This window comes from Euprymna scolopes, chromosome 27, assembly GCF_053919585.1.
Source record: "Euprymna scolopes isolate OS-2025 chromosome 27, ASM5391958v1, whole genome shotgun sequence".
Lineage (NCBI taxonomy): Eukaryota > Metazoa > Mollusca > Cephalopoda > Sepiida > Sepiolidae > Euprymna > Euprymna scolopes.
The window spans coordinates 83,417,533-83,436,331 of record NC_136508.1 but is presented as its reverse complement, the minus strand read 5'-3'; the positions used below and the strand labels follow the sequence as shown (position 1 = coordinate 83,436,331).

General features: G+C 33.5%; 1 protein-coding gene across 2 annotated transcripts in view; it reads right to left on the bottom strand.

Annotated features, from left to right (window-relative positions):
- LOC145248950 (folate receptor beta-like) overlaps nucleotides 1-18,799 on the bottom strand; it is a 38,941-nt gene that overhangs the window by 14,330 nt on the left and 5,812 nt on the right. The window contains exon 1 of one of the 2 annotated variants that reach the window (XM_080110752.1): nucleotides 15,396-15,522. The exons of the other annotated variant lie outside the window; for it this stretch is intronic. The gene's annotated coding sequence lies outside the window, so the exon portion shown is untranslated. Of the gene's footprint in view, nucleotides 1-15,395; nucleotides 15,523-18,799 lie in introns of those variants that run through there. 2 annotated transcript variants of the gene reach the window in all.

Below are 18,799 nucleotides of genomic sequence, written 5' to 3'. Positions count from 1 at the left end.
TAAAAAAAAAAAAAAGAAAAAAAAAAGCGTTTTTTGGAAATTTACCTGTAAAGTCCAGTGTAAAACCTTTTTTTTTTAAAAACCACGCTGATTTTTTTTTTTTTTTTAAGTGGAAGCTCATGTTACGCTTAGATTGTCAAGTAAATGCTGATGACAATTTTTTCTAGTTCATTCAATGTTTTCTTTTTTAGATATGTAAAAGAAAATTCATTCGATAAAAAAAATAAAATATATTAAATCAAAAATTCATGTATTTCTGTAAGAGATTAAAAAAAATGGAAATTTGGTAGAGCGAATTTTTTGTAATCGTCCAAAATCGATGAGTGAAATGTTATTTTTCAAATATGGTAGCACATACTGACTACTTTGTAGTTGAAAGGAAATATGTCAAAAATACAAAAGGAGATAAGGATGCATGTGTTATTTTTACGTTTTGAAAATAATTATGTCCCTTCGAGACATCCGTATTTGATAAATTGAAAATCCGAAGCCACACGGCTTTAAGCTAATGACGGAAACGAGTTGCGAAAATGCGATTTTCTGGGACCCTTGCTTTAAAAAATACATGGAATATGAAAATATAAATATGGACAATTTTTATAAATGAAGAATGGAAGCACTCATTGCTTAACTTTTTTATATAGGTAAGTGACTTTTTGGCATTTATATAGATTTTATAGATTTGTTGTGGAGACACCCACTAATTAACATAGGTGGGTGAGTGAGATATATAAAAGGTATCAATCACCAATACCGGGGGAGTTCTGCAACGACCGCCAAATAGGCAAGACGCCTATGTTGCCTCCAGTAAGACATGCAACACGCCACCTGCCGGAATATCTCCAACTGAAGTATATCTGAAGACATGTAAATATGTATAATTTTTCTGCCTAATATATTATTGTTATACCTTTACTTTCCGTGTTCTTGTTAATTATTTGTGCAGTTTGTGCAGTTTCAGTTAAAATTCGTTGATTTCATGAAACTTTTTGAAAGAAAACCGATGAAAAAAAAAAAAAAAATTGTATTTTTTTCAATTAAACCTTTCAGTATTTTAAAATTTGGTTTTCCCTCATTTTATTGAAAAACAAAAAAAAAATTAGGGTTTGAAATTACATTTTCATATTGATTATAAGCTTCGAAATAGAGAGTCTATATAATCAAATGTTTATTCACTGGTTTCCAATGACGGCTTCTGACACTCCTACTTATGCACTTATGTTTCCATGCTATTTTTTCAAACAGTATTTTCAAGTTAAATTCAAGTTTCACAATATATTTTTTATTTAATTATTAGGTGAAAGTACAGAATAGTTAACAAAACACCCTTCCTTCCCCTTGTTAAGAATGGGTTTCTAAATAATAACGTTATTTCAACATGGTGGCATAAGTGCACAGCACAAGTACCTTTTATTTGTTATTTTGTTTGTTTATCACAAATTCTACCTTAAGTACAAATAAGAAGTTATAAATACCATGATATTAGAAACGCATGTTTTTTAACGCTTTTCATACAAATGTACAAAAAGCGTTAAAAACAACAAAATAGTTTTGGCTCGGTATTGTTTGGAAATCAAATTTGAAAAGCTTAAACATTTTTAAATTGACAAACTCAGAATAAATAATGAAACTTTTCTGCTTTCGTTTTGAAAGCAGAAAAAACATTTTTCTATTTTTTTTAAGAGAGTACAAATGGAACTCGTTAATACGCTGACTGTAGGCAGTTCAGAGCGCTGGTCGGCGCATAGAGAGCCGTTTTCCCGTTAAATTCTATAAAGAAATTTCTGCACGATTAATAATTATCAAATATTTACATATTATACATGAAAATTATTCTGAAACTATTATCTATATGAAAATGGATGATATATAGCGATTTATCTTATCAATTTTGAAATATTCTTCATCAACTTTGCTCAGTCGTAACTTTGCTTTCTGTGGTCATAAAAATATAAATCAAAAGTCCAGTAGTGATGGACTTCAGCCATATTCAATCAAATTTGACGTATTCAAACGTAATGTATGAAATGTAAACATTGAAAAAAGTTTCCCTTTGGGCTGTTATTTTTTACCGTGTTTTCATTTTTAACTTGAAGCATAAAAATATTGAACGCATAAAAGAAAAATAAATTAACATCATTGGAATGCCTATTCTATTCTCTTTCTATCAAAGTAATTCTTTTAAAAACTGACCCACAAATAAAAAAGATATGACTTGTTGAAGCACATTAGGTATGTAATATTGCGATGTCCATGAAAATACAGCATAAGTTTGCAATGCTTAACTTTATAAAACTATTTAACATATAAAAGCATATTGAATTAATATCATTGTAATACTAATTTTATTCTCTTTTAATCCATATAATTATTTTAATAATTGGTCCACAAATACATTAGGTGTGAAATTTTGCTGATGTTCAACAAAAAAAAAAAAAAAAAAAAAAAACGTTATTGCTTTTAATGCAAATGGAAATAAATAATGCAAATGGAAATAAAAAAAAATTCAAAGGAAAAGGGCAACAATCAAATTATACTTAACCTTTTCTCCCCCACCCCCACCCACAATGACGTAAATGTTCAGAGAAAATAATGTTCATTCTACATGACTGCTTTTCTTGTAAAATTTGAATTAATGTCATCCTTGCACTCAAAACCCAGGTTTATAAGTTTTCTTTTTTATATTTTCTTAACATTGTTTCTTGTCGCCTCCACTCTCTGTAAATCTCAAACATGAATTCATTGTAGCTCTATCTCATGTCAAAGTGATCTCAATAATTCATTATTCACCCATCAGCAATGCGTCACACTTGGCAGCGTGCCTCCTATTCAGCAGTGCATCAACTTGGCAATACATCAAATAACTCCTAAGATGGAATACTGTTCCTATTTACAATGCCTCCCCACGGGACAGAGTTAGACACCAGGATTGTTTTTTAACGAGGAGAAAAGGAACAAAAATTAAAAATTGTCTCAGTCGTGAAGGACTTCTCCTCCACTGACAGAGAACAAGAAATTGAAGTGCAGCATCTGAAGAACAGATACCACACTGATTTCAGCCGAAAGGTCAGGCAGTTCAAAGTACCTTTTCCTGCCTTGAGGATACAAAACTGGCTTTGAAATCTAGTGGGTGATGCCGTTATCTCCTCCCTATTACTTCTTTCTCACGGAAGAGACATTGTGAGTCGATCTCTGCTCTACTGTTATTTTCATGGTAGGTGCTCGACTAAGCTTCAATCTATGGTACTCTGCGTAAACATTTGCAACAATCATCTAACTATGACTATCAACAATTTTCCTTACTCTCTGTGCTTAAAACTAAATGAAAATTTCTTAGAACTGCCCATCTATGGAACATAATACCATAGAGCTGCTTCCAGGCTAATTATAACACGATTGTTTTCAAGTCCAATGTAAACAAGTTTAATTAAATCCTACCCACTTTTCACTGTTACCAATCATCACTGATGTTTCACTGGGCATCTGACACTCATTAACCCTTATCTTCGAATGGTTTTTGGGCCTTAATAAACAGTGAGCCCCCCTCACCGAGTAAAAAAAAAAAAAAAAAAAAAAAAAAAAAAAAAAAAAAAAATCGTTTCTTTTTCAATAAATAAAAAGGTTGTACAGAGCAGGGGGGGGGATACATAATGATCACGTTCTTTTCCTCTAACAACTATAAGAAATCTTCCCGACTACCATGGTTGATAGCATCCTCCCTGAAAATCCCACATTTAAACTTCTTCGCCTAATATTCACAGGTAACATGAATTGGATTTAATTAGAATGTAAATACCTATACCAATCCAACTAGCAACAAAATACTACCCCTTCACTGTGGAGATTCTTAGAATTCAGAAAACTTTCTACTCTAATAGTTTATTTCCTTCGATCACTTGCATTTGGAATTCCTTGCAGAAATTTTAAATGTAAACGAACAAACATTTTACTACACAACTCCTTAGAATGATCCATATACATCAGGCCCCTAATTAGACTATTTCCTTACGTCTTAGTGTCAATATTATGCCTTGTTTGAGGTGAAATAAAAACTAAAAATGACTAAAGCCTACAATACAGAGTGTAACAATAAAATTGTCACCCTAGAAAAGACAACATAATTCCAGTTCCATTTGATGGAAACCGTTTTTTTTTTTTTGTTGCAAACCATTTACAAGTTGCCCAATTGTATGCAAATGCTAAGAGTGATAGATACATTCTATCATGTCGGAAAATGACACAATGTTCAAAAAGCAAAATCGGAGATGCGCCACTGTACAACTCATGCTCTCTACTGATCCAAGTTATGACAACAGGACCATTGCCAGCACCCTCAAAATGCAAATCCAGACGGTTCAACGCTTGAATGTCCAGCTCAATGCATCAGTTATGGTCTTTTGTGTGGTTTCAAGTGAGGGCCACATCATGCCACCTCACATCTTCAAAGTCGGCTTGAAAGTCAACAAAGTGTACCTGGATGTACTGAAGAGTATGATGATTTTCTGGTGCAATCAGGTGGCTGCTGGCAGACCCTGGTGTGGCAACAAGATTTAGCACTGGCCCACAAGGCTGAAGGTGGTTACATTGAATAGATGTCAGTTCTATTACATAATCAAGTTACCCGAATTGATTTTTTTCAATACAAGTTTAAAAATAAAGTTGTAGTGTTTTTTTCTTTAGGGCGACAATTTTATTGTTTTACCCTATATAAACTTTCTCCTTTGTATAAGACTAGCAGTTCAGCCCGACTTTGATCGAGCCCTGTGTACTGTTCATAACTTTATGTCCATATATATATATTAAAAAGTTTGACTTATGTCCAGGTATCCTACATCTAATATTTCAAGTGTTTAGACCCAAAATTAGCGGAGGAGTTTGGTCGAGTATACAAAGGTCAACTCTTTCAACTTTTACCTCTTGGCAACCAAGTTTTCGCCCAAAAAAGATTAAAAAGCTTGCTGCGTGTCTGAATACCCTTTATATAAAATGTTTAGACCCAAAATTGGTTGAATAGTTTGCTAGAGATCGCAAAGGTAAAATCTTTTGAACTTTGACCTCTTCGTAGCCAAATTTTCGGCCAAAAGCCAATTAAAAAGCTTGTCCTCGGTCTGAATACACTTTATGTAAAATTGGAAATCTTTAAACCAAAAATTAGCTGAGTAATTTAGTAGAGATCATAGAGGTCAAATTTTTTTTAAAATATTGATCCCTTAACATTTATTGTTTTGAGCTCAAATTAATTTAAAATGTTTGATCTATGTTCAATTAACCTACATCTAAAATTTCAAGTGTTTAGATGCAAAATTAGCGGAGGAGTTTGGTGGAATTTTCAACGGTCAACTCGTTTAACTTTGACCTGTTGAGAGCCACATTTCTGACCAAAAGTCGATTAAAAAAATTTCCCCAAATTTCAATACGCCTGATATCAAATCTTGAGTCTGCAGACTGAAAATTGACAGTTTGGTAGGGAAATGTATACACACAGACAATTTCACTTTTATAAATATATATATACTAGCATGGGTGCCCGGGTATTTGGAGGTGTGTGTTGAGCAAAACAAAAAAAAAAAAGTGGTAAAAGGAAGGCAGGCTCGAACCCATACCGCGAAGTAGGAAAAGAATGTGAACAAAACGTGACGTCTTTGCTGTTACGACCACTACCAAACCGGAAGTGGCGTAGGTTTAAATTAAGGCTAGACAATATAAAAGAGGGGATGACTTTCGAAAATATCAGTGAAAAAAGCAACCCACCCCCGTAGAAAATTGCCCAGTTGAAGGTTAAGAAATTAATGTTTTTAGCCAATTTTTCAATATTTGTCGTCTGAAAGGTCGAACTTCAAAACGATACTGATCTTGGTAAAATCCGTCGCCTCTGTCGAAAGTTTTAGGCAGACATGCAAACATACATTCATTTATATATTGGCAACTAAAAATTTTCGACCCAAACAGATTAAAAATCTTGCCCTATCTCTGAATAACCTTTATCTAAAATTTCAAATGTTTAGACCAGAAATTGTCTGAGTAATTTGGTAGAGACTGCAGAAAAAAATTGACCCCTATTATGACCACTTAACATTTGTTTTGGGCTCAAATCATCTTATTAAGTTAGATCCATGTCCAAGGAACCCATATCTAAAATTTTAAGTGTTTATATCCAAAATTGGCTGAGGAGTTTGGTAGAGTTCTCAAAGGTCATATTGTTGAACTTTGACCCCTTTACAGCCAAATTTCGGGTCGAAAACGGATTACAAAGATTTTCCCAAATCTCAGTACCCTGTATATCAAATTTCGAGTCTGTAGACTTAAAATTGACAGAGTTATTGCGTAGGGAAATGTAGATACACAGACACGTTCACTTTTATAGATAGATAGATAGATAGATTAAACAAAAATATATACATATACATAAATATATATGGAAACAATTTTGTGTTTACTGTAAACTTTTTACGCAAATATTATGCAAGTATAAATCATGTAGAATAGCTGCATGAATATAATTACACATAATAGTTAACTAAAGATGATCAGCCCATAAGAAAACCAAAATAACTAATTGGGAATTAATTAAAATGAATTTTTAAAAGAATATGCGAATTAGCTAGATTTTTTGCTGGTGAATCCAATTCCACAACCCATATAAGAAAATTGTATTTTCTTTTTAAATAAATAGAAAAGAGGGTTTTTAATATGAATATCAATACACACAAAAGAAAAACGAATTTATAGGAGTATAGTAGATAGATAGATAATCACACTTGAACAAGACAAATTATCTCCCTTGAAAATTAGACCGGAAACTGCTTTTCACTCATCAGGATAAATCTATTATAGAAAACATATCCAAACTGCTGCTAAGGTTACTATAAAAATGATTGGATCATTCTACTGCTCCAGAAAATACTTGACTGCTGATGCAATCCACTACCTAGATAAGAATCATACTTCCCAAGATGGAATACAGCTGCTGCATTTTGGAAGATACAATTCAGAGCGCTCTTTTTGCCTAAGACGCCAAAATAAACTTCACAATCTAATGGAGAAGTAGTCTTTCCTCTCTTATAGGTGTCTTTCTTTACCTATTATTTTCATGAAAGGGCTTGATTGAGCTCTTATTTTTGGTTCATCTTTGTAAAAGATTCACAGCAAGAATTCATCTTCTTACCCTCAATGCAAACAACTTTCCTTTCTTTCTTTTTGTACTTAAAATGGAATTTCAATGAACAAAGTTTCTTATTTTCTGCACTCTTCAATATGGCTGTCTTAAAGTTCGATGTCAACAAATACTTATCAAGCCGTTATCTTAAATAATCAAATATTTCTTCCATTCCATTTGTCTTTGTTTTCTCATAATATTCTTCATTTAGATGACAATCCATCCATCTCGATAACTCTTATCCTTGAATGGCTTTTGTCCTTGAGGTGGTCTCATTAGTAGATAAAAAAACAAGGGGCTTTCCTTTCGCACCAAAATCAACAGAGACTAGGCCGTCGTTAAGATAGCTTGATCTCTGTTGTATGGATTTGGTCCTGTGCTCTCCTTTCCCAGACTTTGCCATCTTCCTTTGAAAAGAGGTTAGTTTATTGCCAATTACCTGAAGCGCTCCTACCAGGGAATGCTGACGAGACTATCAAGGCATTTTTTTTTTGCAGGCTAGAGTGCTCTTCCTTCAGGGCCCTGACTTTTTAAACCCCTTTTCTGATCCTTGTGTTACATCATCTTGCCGTAAGAGGGGAAATAACTTCTTAGTAATTAAGAAAAAAAATAAAATGTAATCAAAACAGATATTACACTTTGATTTTGATTATCAGGACTGTAGAACTACTCTAAGAAGATTTCCTGCTTGCTGCTTGCCAAGTTCATATTTAGTAGTCTGACTAAATTGATCAGCCGAAAATAAATTTAACATCCTGGTTTGTTCAAGCTGAAAAGGCTGATCGAGCAAATTAAAGAGTATTGCAATGTCTAAGGGAGTGGTAGTTGCAAACATTATACGTGTCAGTTTAGTAATGTTATATATAATTTTTTTTACAAATACGTTTGGGTAAACAACATAATAAAAACCATTTTTATTTTCTTTCCATAATTGTTTTAACAATAAAAAATTGCTACCCACAAAAAGAATGTAATTAGCATTAAATGAACATCACCACCTCTGCTGTTACATGTACACACGTTGTTCCTATTTGTCTTCTTTTTTTTTAAACACTGCTTTATATATTAACTAGCGAGGAGTACCCGGCGTTGCCCGGGTGTTTGGGGGGGGGGTTAAAAAAAAAAAAGTAAGTATGAGGATCGAACCCGAACCGTTGAGGCAAACTTGTGAAAAAAAATGTGCAACGTTAACCATTGCCCCACCGCGACATGCTTACGGAAATACGTTTAAATTTATTTAATTAGTTGGATTTAGCAGGTGCTCGTTTTAATGAGTTAATGAGGTCAGTTTGACTGCGGGATTTCATTTACTGCTGAACGCTTTTTTCCTTGCTCCCAAGATGTTATAGGAAAAAGACTAACCCACATGCGGTGAGCGACAAATATTGAATATTTATCTTCCCGAAATCGACCAAATTAAATAGACAGGCAAGCTTCGTTGTTAACTGTGAGATATTAAGATTTCTATGTGATATAAAAAGTTTTAAAAAGTTGTGAACCGAGCGACCACTTCTCTGAAAGAAGCCTTCTGTAGACACACAGAAAAAGCGAACACACACACACACACATACATACATTTTCGCTTTTATATTTATAGACTAGCAGCCGGGTGTGTCTAGGTGATGTAGTAAGGAACCTTTTTTTTTTATTGGGGGGGGATCAAAGGTGTTAAAAATTTTTTTTTTAAAAAGTGGTATAGTTGCAGGGTTCACCAGTGTTGCCTGGATCGAGTAAAGAACCTGGGGAGGGAAGGGGGAGTGGTAATAGCAGGGAGAGGGGAGAACAGTAGGCAGTTTAGATGGAGAGAGAGAAAAAAAAAAAGAAAGTAAAGTGGTAGTAAGTAGGCAGGCTCGAATCTGTAACGCGAAGGAGCAAAAAAAAAAAAAAAAAAAAAAAAAGAAAAGTGACGTCTTTGCCGCTGTCTCCATTGTCCGACCAGAATTTTGGAAAGTTAAAATTAAGTGAAGTCAATCCAACCGATATGATGACTTGTAAAAATGGTAACGCAAAAAAACGCCCCCCTCCTTGTACAAAACTGCCCAGTTTAGGGTGAAGGAATTAATGTTTTTGGCCAATTTTTCGATATTTGTCGTCCAAACTTTAAAACGATACCAATCTCGTGAAAATCTGTTGCCTCTGTCCAAAGATTTTGCGAGACATACAAACACACACACACACATTTTGCCTTTTATGTATATATATATAAACTAGCGTGGGTGCCCAGCTTTGTCCAGGTGCTTGTTGGTGTAAAAAAAAAAAAAAAAAAAAAAGGTTTTGGTAGGTAGGTAGGCTTGAACCCAAAGCCTTGAGGTGAAGGTAGTGGAAAAGAAAGTGAAAAAACCTGACATCTTACTGCTCGGCCACGACGGGACAGGAACTGAAAAGCGTTTTACGATTAAAAAGTTAAGTGACAGGTGCATGAATTTAATGAGGGCAAACATCACGCGATAGGGGGACTTAACTTTGGCTGCAAGCCAAGCCAGTTTCCCCCATGATGTTGTTGGGGAAAACCAGCTCCCCATAAAAAGGGGAGTTTCCAAATGAATAGCAATTGTCTGATATGACGGTTCCCCCCCCCCTGATCAAACCTCATTGCTTTCTGGACATCTCAGCATGAAAGGCCGAGAACACAACTTCGTTTTCAATTTTGCTTATATACGGAAAAGCCAACCAAACACGTGGAGATAAAAAGAAAAATATAATAAAAAAATAAAAAATAAAAAAAAAACGCAAAAATAGCGTGTAAGAGTCGCCCAAATTAAGATACACATGATCTTGTTTTGTGAATCATAGATATTATAATCTAGGTAGCATATAAAAAGTTCTAAGAAACAGTGACCTCCCCCCCAAAGCCTTTGCCGAACATACACAAAAAAATGCACACACACTAACACACATTTTGCCTTTTATATAAGAGCAAACAGTTAATAAAACATGTTAAAAAGCACTTTGAAAAAGAGTTAAAAACATATTTAATCTGGAAAGGAAACCCTTGATAAGTGGATAGTCCTTAATCCGCAGCGTTTCGAAGAAATACTTTCCTTCTCATCAGAGGGTAGGAATTAGCAAAATGCGGGATCGGATTTTGCACACAAAAGTATTTGATGAAACTACAAGTAAGTCAAAGATCTTACTTGATAACAAAAAGTGAAGCAGAGGGAACATGGTGAAGTAAAAGGTGATTACACGTGAATGGATAGTCTGGTGAAAGGTAAATAATCCAATGACAGTAAAATCCAAAAATATAACTCCAAGAAAGTTAATTGAGTTTCCATTTGCACAAGTAAAATCCAAGGAAATCACATAATTGGAAGATGGTCCAAAATAATCCAAAAGGCCGAAATCCATGGAATAATTCAAATATGTACAAAGAAAAGAAAAGGGGAAAATTCCAATAATATTAATAAAAGAAAAATAAGATATGCTTTTCACACGACTGCTGAGACATAATGTAATTAAGAAAGATCAGGGAAGAAGAAGAGGAAAATATATATATATATATATATATATATATATATATATATAGACTAGCGTTGCCCGGATGTTTGTCGGTGTAAAAAAATAAAAAAGTTTTGGTAGGGATGTAGGCTCGAACCCGAAACCTTTACACGAAAGTGAAAAAGAAAGGGGGGAAAAAAATTGGCATCTTACCACTTGGCTGCAACGGGACATGAACTGAAAAGCACTTTAATTTAACGATTAAAAAGTTTCTTTTTTATACGGAAAACCTAAACAAACACACATAGATGAAGAAAAATCACAAAAATAGCGTGTAAAAGTTGCCCAAATTAAAGATACACACGACCTCGTTTCATGAATTGTAGATATTATAATATAAGCATATAAAAAATTCTAAGAAACAGTGACCAGCCCCGACCTCCCCCACCCCACCCCAAAGCCTTTGCCGGACATACATAAAAAATGCACACATTAACACACATTTTGCCTTTTATATATAGATATAGATAAGAATACCAGTTCTAGGATGGAAAAAATTAATTCCTTGCACAGAAGTCTTGAATCACTATCACAAATTATTACAGAGATTAAAATAAATATATTAGTATAATGCTACTAAACATGTCTAAAATCCCTATTCCAAAAACCAAGTCTATCATTTTCATTCTAGAAAATGTCTAAAATTTAAGGCTTAATAGGTCTTAAGCAGAAATTGAAATTCAGAGAATCTTATTAAATGACTACAGAAGTTATGCCTGCTAAAACCCTTTAAAATAAAAAGAAATTGAAATTTAGGGAATTTATATTAACTGATGTCTAATACCTATTGCTAAAATTTTACAACAAATCGGAAGTATCTGAACTTCATGGAGAGCCTGCATTCCATATTTGTCTCCTTTCTAGAAAACTAAAAATAAATATAGCCCACATTACCATCCCTTACGCTTAGCAGCTGTCTTCCAAAATTCATAATGATCAGATTTTAAGAGTAAATCCTGTACATACACAAACATATTTAACTTTATATATAGATAGTTTAGTTTGCACCCCCTAAAAAATAAAATAAATAAATAAATAAATAAAATAAATTCGTCAATGTTTGGACGGATTTATTTATTTAGTTATATTAGTAAAATATTGATATAAAATTATAGAATTATGCTAGTGATTTCATTTTTCATACATTAATTATTATTAGCAGCACCCGAGGAATAAGAGGTCGTAGGTTGCATCCACCAAAACCTTGTGAAAATAATATTCACTAGCGGGACCTGTGGAAAGTCCACAGAGGACTCATATGTAATATATTGATGTTGGCATTCTGTAGATATTCAGTGTAAATGGAGATGCTCTGATATTATTGTAGCTATTTTGTTCACTTGTTCATGGTTAAGGCCAGGTGTTTCCTGGGTTCTTCTAACTTAAACCCGGGCAATGTCAGGACATAGGTCTGCTAGTATTAAACAAGAAAAGGAAGGCTATGAATGCCTTTATTTACCTTAATATCTTTTTCTTTTTTAATGTTTTTGTTGTTTTCGTTTATGATTCTTATCAAATCTAAACTAAAAAAAAAAAACTGTATTTGATATTTTTTATCAGTTTTCCTTGACCATGTGATTCATTATATATGAAGGAGTATTGTGTGGTGATCCTCTCCCAATTAAATAGACAAGTAAGCAGCAGCTTGCCACACCTGCTTCAATCAAAATGGTCTCAACTATGGAGCTCATTAAAAGCTGCCTTAATTTCATTCTCAGGAGTTTCACGTGAGTTGTTTATTTCCTTCTCACAGAAGATGTGTCACAGTCGAATAGATAAAGAAGGAGGGACAGTGCCCCCAAAGGTGCATTTGAATTCTGCAAAATAGTCATGAATAGATCCATCAGCATTTCTAGTAATGCCGGCTCAGGTAAAACCAGTCCTTCCCCACAAATCATCATCATGTTTCAACATCTGTTTTACATGTTAGCATGTGTTGGATGATATAAAAAGGAAGTCTGCTATTCTGCACACACATCCCTATACTGTCCAGAGAGGGTTGCGGGTATGCGTTGCATGGAAAGAAATATGAAAATACGATGGATGTGTAACACGAGTCTTAACGACAGGCTTAGTTTTGACGACCTCATAAAAAGATTTAATTCTGAACAGTGTAGGGAGATATTTGCAGGCTTTAGTGGTATGGACATGTTGAAAGAATGAATGAGAGTGTTCAGGTGAATAGATGTAGAAGAATTGAGATAGTAAATTCAGCTTACAGAGGAAGTCCAAGGAAAACATGGGAAGTGATAAAGATGGACTTTAGAAAGAGGGACAAATAAAGACCTGGTCTGAGATAAGTTAGTTTGCAAATCAATTTCTTAAAGTCACCAACACATTAGTATGTAAATTGAATGTTATACCTTAAACTTAATGATGCTGATGGTTATTCAACTGAAAATCTATTTAATTAATCCTTATCCTCAAGTGGCTTACGGCCTTGATAAGCGATGACTCATAAAAAGAAAAATATAAATAAAATGAGACATTTTGCAATATAAAAGTTGAATAAAACTCAAATATTGTCAAGGGGATAATTATTTCCTTTCAGTCTAGCAGAAGTTGTGTGTGTGTGGGGGGGGGGGCTGTCTGATGTGTCCACCTGTACTCAATACTCCCTGACTGACATGGTGACCTTATCAAAATCCCATCAAAGCTTATTCCCATCTGCTTTTATTACATTTCTAGGAGTGCACTAAAAAGGTGCACTATGTAAAGTGAAATATTTTCAGAAAAAAAAAAAAAAAAATCAGAAAAGGTCGTAATTTTGAGCATTTTAACCGTAATAAAAAAAATAAAAAAAATGAAGAAAACATTTCTTTGCTATTGTTAGTTTATTACTTTTTTTTAATCTAAATATTTATCTTAATCTGAATATTAAAAAAAAAATCAAAAATATTTTTCAAAATAAATAGAATATTGGTTTTCATTTTTTAATTTTTCACTTTTTTGTAATGGCAGGAATAATCTTTTTCATTGAAAAAAATTGGCTAGTGTTTGCGCTTAAAAAAACAAATCACAAAACTTTCATTTGGCACCTTCCAGGGTTTTCCATAAATCACCTAGATAATTCTAATGATAGCACGATTATTATCATGCATAAGTACCAAAATTTCATTAAAAAAAAACCAACTTCATAATCTAGTAAGGGATCATCTCTTCTCTACTACTTCTCCCCCCCCCCCCACAAATTGCTAGTCTTTCTCTACTCTATTGTTATTTTCATTGACGATGCCCGACTAAGCTCCAATCTCTGGTTTCTCTCTGTAAAGCATTCACAGCAGGAACTCGTCTTCTACCACTATAGTAAGTAATTTTCGTTTCTTCTTCTACATACATAAAACCAAATATTTTCCATGAACAGAGTTTCTTTCCAAGATCTTCCTATTTATGGAACACATTATTACTTCCCTGCATTCTACATCATCCTCTCTTGACTAATTAAATTTTGTCCATTCCATTCATGTTGTAGTCTGGAGGAAAGCAGTCATGCATAGTAGCTATCAACATTGTTTTGTTGTTTGATATTTTCCAACGACGTAAATCAACACTTAACTCAAAATACTGCAAAAATCAATTCCTAGAACAAGGAGACTCAAATTTTTGGGTTCTTTGAACTGCTGTTCTCATCTTGAGTGTTATTTTCACAACGTTTCAGTCGATGTAACCTTCAGGTGTATCTTGTTGAACTTGGAAATCTGCACAGAATTTCAAACGGAATCCTTTATTTAATCCATGAGAGTAGCATGACTGGGTAGAAGTCCCTAGTAATGCACAATTGTATTCTCAATATCGTCTGCACTTCAACCTCCAGAACAGTGTAACTTACAACTCAATTTTTACCAAACTTTTTCCACTACACTACAGACAATTCCAGTAAGAATTTTGAGAAGCTCAAACCTATTTTTGTTTTTAGATGTGCATTCTAACTACTTATCACCATAAATCACATTCCAAACAATACAACAAATCCATTCTTATCTCAATAATTCATAAACATATGGTTAGAAGACATTAAAGTAGGGAAGCAACTCAATATTTAACATTAGTTGTTCATATGTAATAATGGACGTAACACTCTGTAAGAAGTATTATTTTTAAAGATTGTTTTTTTAGGAAGCACACTATACACTAAAAATCTAAAACCAGTTTTTCTTCTACTCTACAAAAAAATGGTTTGGAATTTTTGAGATGAGGATTGATCATTTTGTATTTTGATTTATATACATCTTGTCGAACTCCAGAATCTGTATAGAACTTTGAACGAAACCTTTTATTTAATAAAAAAAAGTGTAGTTTGTTCTTATTCCATCAGCCATAACTGGGTAGAAATCTGAAGTAATTCACAATTGTATGACAAATGATATGAAATCAGTGTTGATTGATCAATGCACATATTAAAGCTGGGGAATTAGAATCAAATTGCTAGTCTGACAATTTTTGAAAGCATGCAAAAATAGAGGTTCAAGATACTAACCAATAGCATGTGCATGGAACAAAACAGAACGTTCTTAATTTGGTTGGAAATAAGCGATAAGTTCTTTTCAATGGGAGAATGCAAAGCCTGGCAGGGTGGACATACTAGAACTGCACAAGAACAGTGATACCTCAATAAACAGGGAATATGCTATTTCAATAACAGCTTAGACTGTTGGTTTTGGTGCCGAGAGAGAAAAAAAACTTTATCCTATCATGCAAACAAGTATGAGTTATAAAGTGATAAAAGCTATAATTAGCATACCTCGGCACTGTTGCAACACCGCTCAAATAGCAAGCATAAACTAGTGTGGTCAATCAAGTTCAATGACAGGTGTGGTCTTGGTTCTTGATGAATGAGGACTTGAACGACTTGCAATAAAACTTTTAGGAAAATCAAAATCTATATCTCAGTATAAAAAAAACAAAAAAACTCACTGATACAGCAAGAAGCAAGAAAGATATAGATTGGCGCTGATCGCTTAGCTAAGCGATGAGAATGAAGCCAAGTTATATTGTGGACACTTGTAAAGTACAAAGTCATTTAATTCAATACTGCAAGTCGGTGCCTGTCTTCAGTAATGCTCAAACAGAAGATTCTCAATTGTTGTCACATTTAATTGTTTTACAAGCATAAAATCAGCTCTTGATAGATTTTCACCTTCGCTTGATATACTATAAAATCGTGAGCCTCAAAGTCAACAAGTTAAATAAGAAACCTCTGTTCAGACTTAAGAGTTAATGAATACACCTGGTAACTTGAAGTAGCCTGGAAAAAATATTAACATAAGAAAAAAAAGTAATTCCTAATTGTATTACATATCACCCGAGGAATGAATCTCTAAAAGAGCGTCACTTAGAACTGAATCCACCTAGCTCTTTATCCGTTACACCACGGGTTCCCATAATCAAGTTCTACGTAACATTCAGTTCTAAGTTCTAATAACTTTCTGGAAGTTGAATGCTCAATACTTAGTGGCAACAATACTATGGATACAATTTGCGAATTACTTTTCACCAAGTCATGGCTCACAAACGAGATATTGAATTAAATGAAAGGTTTCATTTGAAATTCCATGCAAATTCCAGAGTTCAGCAGAAAGATTCAAAAGTTCGAGATGATACGCCTAAAGAAGGTCGGAAGTAACACTGGCTGAAACATTATGAGAATAAGACTCAAGACGAGAACCATAGTCCAAATAATCCAAATGTAATTTTTTCACTTGGAAAAAAAAAGTTAAGGTTTATAAAAACAGATTTTATTTAACCATTTTTAAAAACTTGTTTGTTAAATTGTAAATTATTGTTGTTATATGTTTGGATACATTTTTTAAAAAATACACTTATTTTATTTTCATAATAAAATTGAGGGGGAAAAAAAAAGAGTCCCTAATATATTTTTTACCATGACAAAAAGACAAATTACAGTACTTCTGCAGTTGACAGACCAGAGAATAGCAGTTGTTTTATTTATGTGGGGGACAATTTTTTTAGTGCACCGCCTAATGATGTCTGCTATTTTAAGTGAAATGATTGAATTTTACCAGTTTTCCTAATTTTCTTTTTAACCAATATATTTTACACCATTAATTATTTACATAATTAAGAACATAAAGAAAGGAGGGTGGACTTTTAGGAAATTGGACCCCACCTCTAAATTCTACAATTTTTACTTTTTTCTTCACGTTTAGCTTTCAGATTAAAAAGAAAAATTTTTTAAAATATTTTTATGACTTATCATCAGGGATCAGTTTTCAATTATAACGTTCTACTAAATTGAACACATACTTTGTGACCATCACCGATAAAAATATTGCGACTCTCACGTGACCGGTGATTATTCCCATCTAAAAAAAGGGGGTAGGGTAAATTTTTACTTTCTTTCCAACTCGATGACAACTTTTATAGGTTTTCAAGCATACTGTAAATGAATTTGCAGTAACGTCCTATTTTAGGATCGGAAAAAAAAATTCAAAAAATATTCAATTCAAACAAAATTGAATACAAAGTTTAATTGCATAAAAAAAATAAAATTAAAAAGAAAACGTTTTTTGGGTTATGAGTAAAAACATCTCTTGTGAGATATTCTCTCACCTCGGTCTTGCCCTTGGCAGAATGAAAGAAAACAATCAGAAATCACAACAGGCTCACTTTTAAACTTCAACGTAAATTTTATTAAAGTAAAAAGATCCAAATTGCAAAAGATGTCTCATCTTTAGCTATCTGCCAAGCAAGGCTGGTAACACCCAGAAAGGGTAGTAGTTCATGGTTTATCTTCACGTAATGCAGGAAACAATACTCTATGCTGTTCGAAAAATAACTGCAACAGGTCAAGGAGTTAAATGATGCCTTTCAAAGATGAATGCAGTGAGTCCGGTAGATCTCATGGAATTCACTGTGCATAATCATCCGAATGGAGGACAAAGGACAGGTGAAAATGTAGACCTTAATTTTGTCACTAAGAGACATTATAAGTAATAATGAAAGTCAATCAAATTGAAGTGAACAACAGTGTGCGATGAATATAATATTTCGCCCAAAAGGGCGTTGGTGATTGCAAATGATAACATTTCACCTCATATTAGGGCATTAATGTCTGAATGAGACGGGGTTTTTGAGGCTACAAGCCTCGAGTGAGTTTTCATATGTCCATTCGACCTGTTGTCTGTGTGAAAACTGGCGGCCTGAAAAGATAAATTTAGTGCCAAGAATACCCTCGTCAGTTAGTAAGAACAATCAATCTAATAGGTTCAAACAAAATCGTGGGCAGTCAAACAGATGAATGATGAGCCTGCTTATTTCTCCAGAATTTTACACTCCAACAGACCTTGTCATTTTTTTTGAAAGATGAACATGTCTGTATAGACATAGCATGTCCACAAGAACACAACTTGTTGCTTGTAACAAGATGTTTTGCCTGTGCATATTGTAACACATTTTCTGTGAAATTTTGCAAACAATCTATTTTGGAGTGGCCATTTTCTTATAGTTGGGATTCTTTCGAACGAGTCAGCGCGGGTGAAGTAGATAAGATAGATGAAACAGAGGGGTGGGGGTAGAGGGGGGTGTTTAAGAAAGTTCCCTTCCTAACCCCTTTTTTAAGCGGTAATAATCACCAGATGTGAGAGTCGCAATATTTTTCTCAGTGATGGTGGGTCACAAAGTACGTGTTCAGTTTAGTAGAACGTTATAACAGAAAACTTATCCCCGATGATAAAGTCATAATATATATATATATATATATATATATATATATATATATATATATATATATATATATATATATATATTAACGTGAAAAAAAGAGATTAACGTGAAAAAAAGAAAAAGAAAGTGTAAATCGTGGAATTTAGAGGTGGGGGTTAATTTTCTAAACGTCCGCCCTCCTTTATGTACATTAATAATTAATGGTTGTAAAATATATCGGTTAAAAATAAAATTACAGGAAAACTGGTAAAATTCAATCATTTCACTTAAAATGACTGTGACATCATTACTCGTCTGCTATTTTTAGTCGGTGCACCAAAAACATTGTCCCCTACATAAAACTTGTAATTCTCCGGTCCGTTAATTTCCTAAACATCCGCCAAAAGGAAAATTAGGCCGTGGATTTAAGAACATCTTCCGATCGTGTAGGTTATTGCGTCCCAAATTCAACTTTCAATTTTA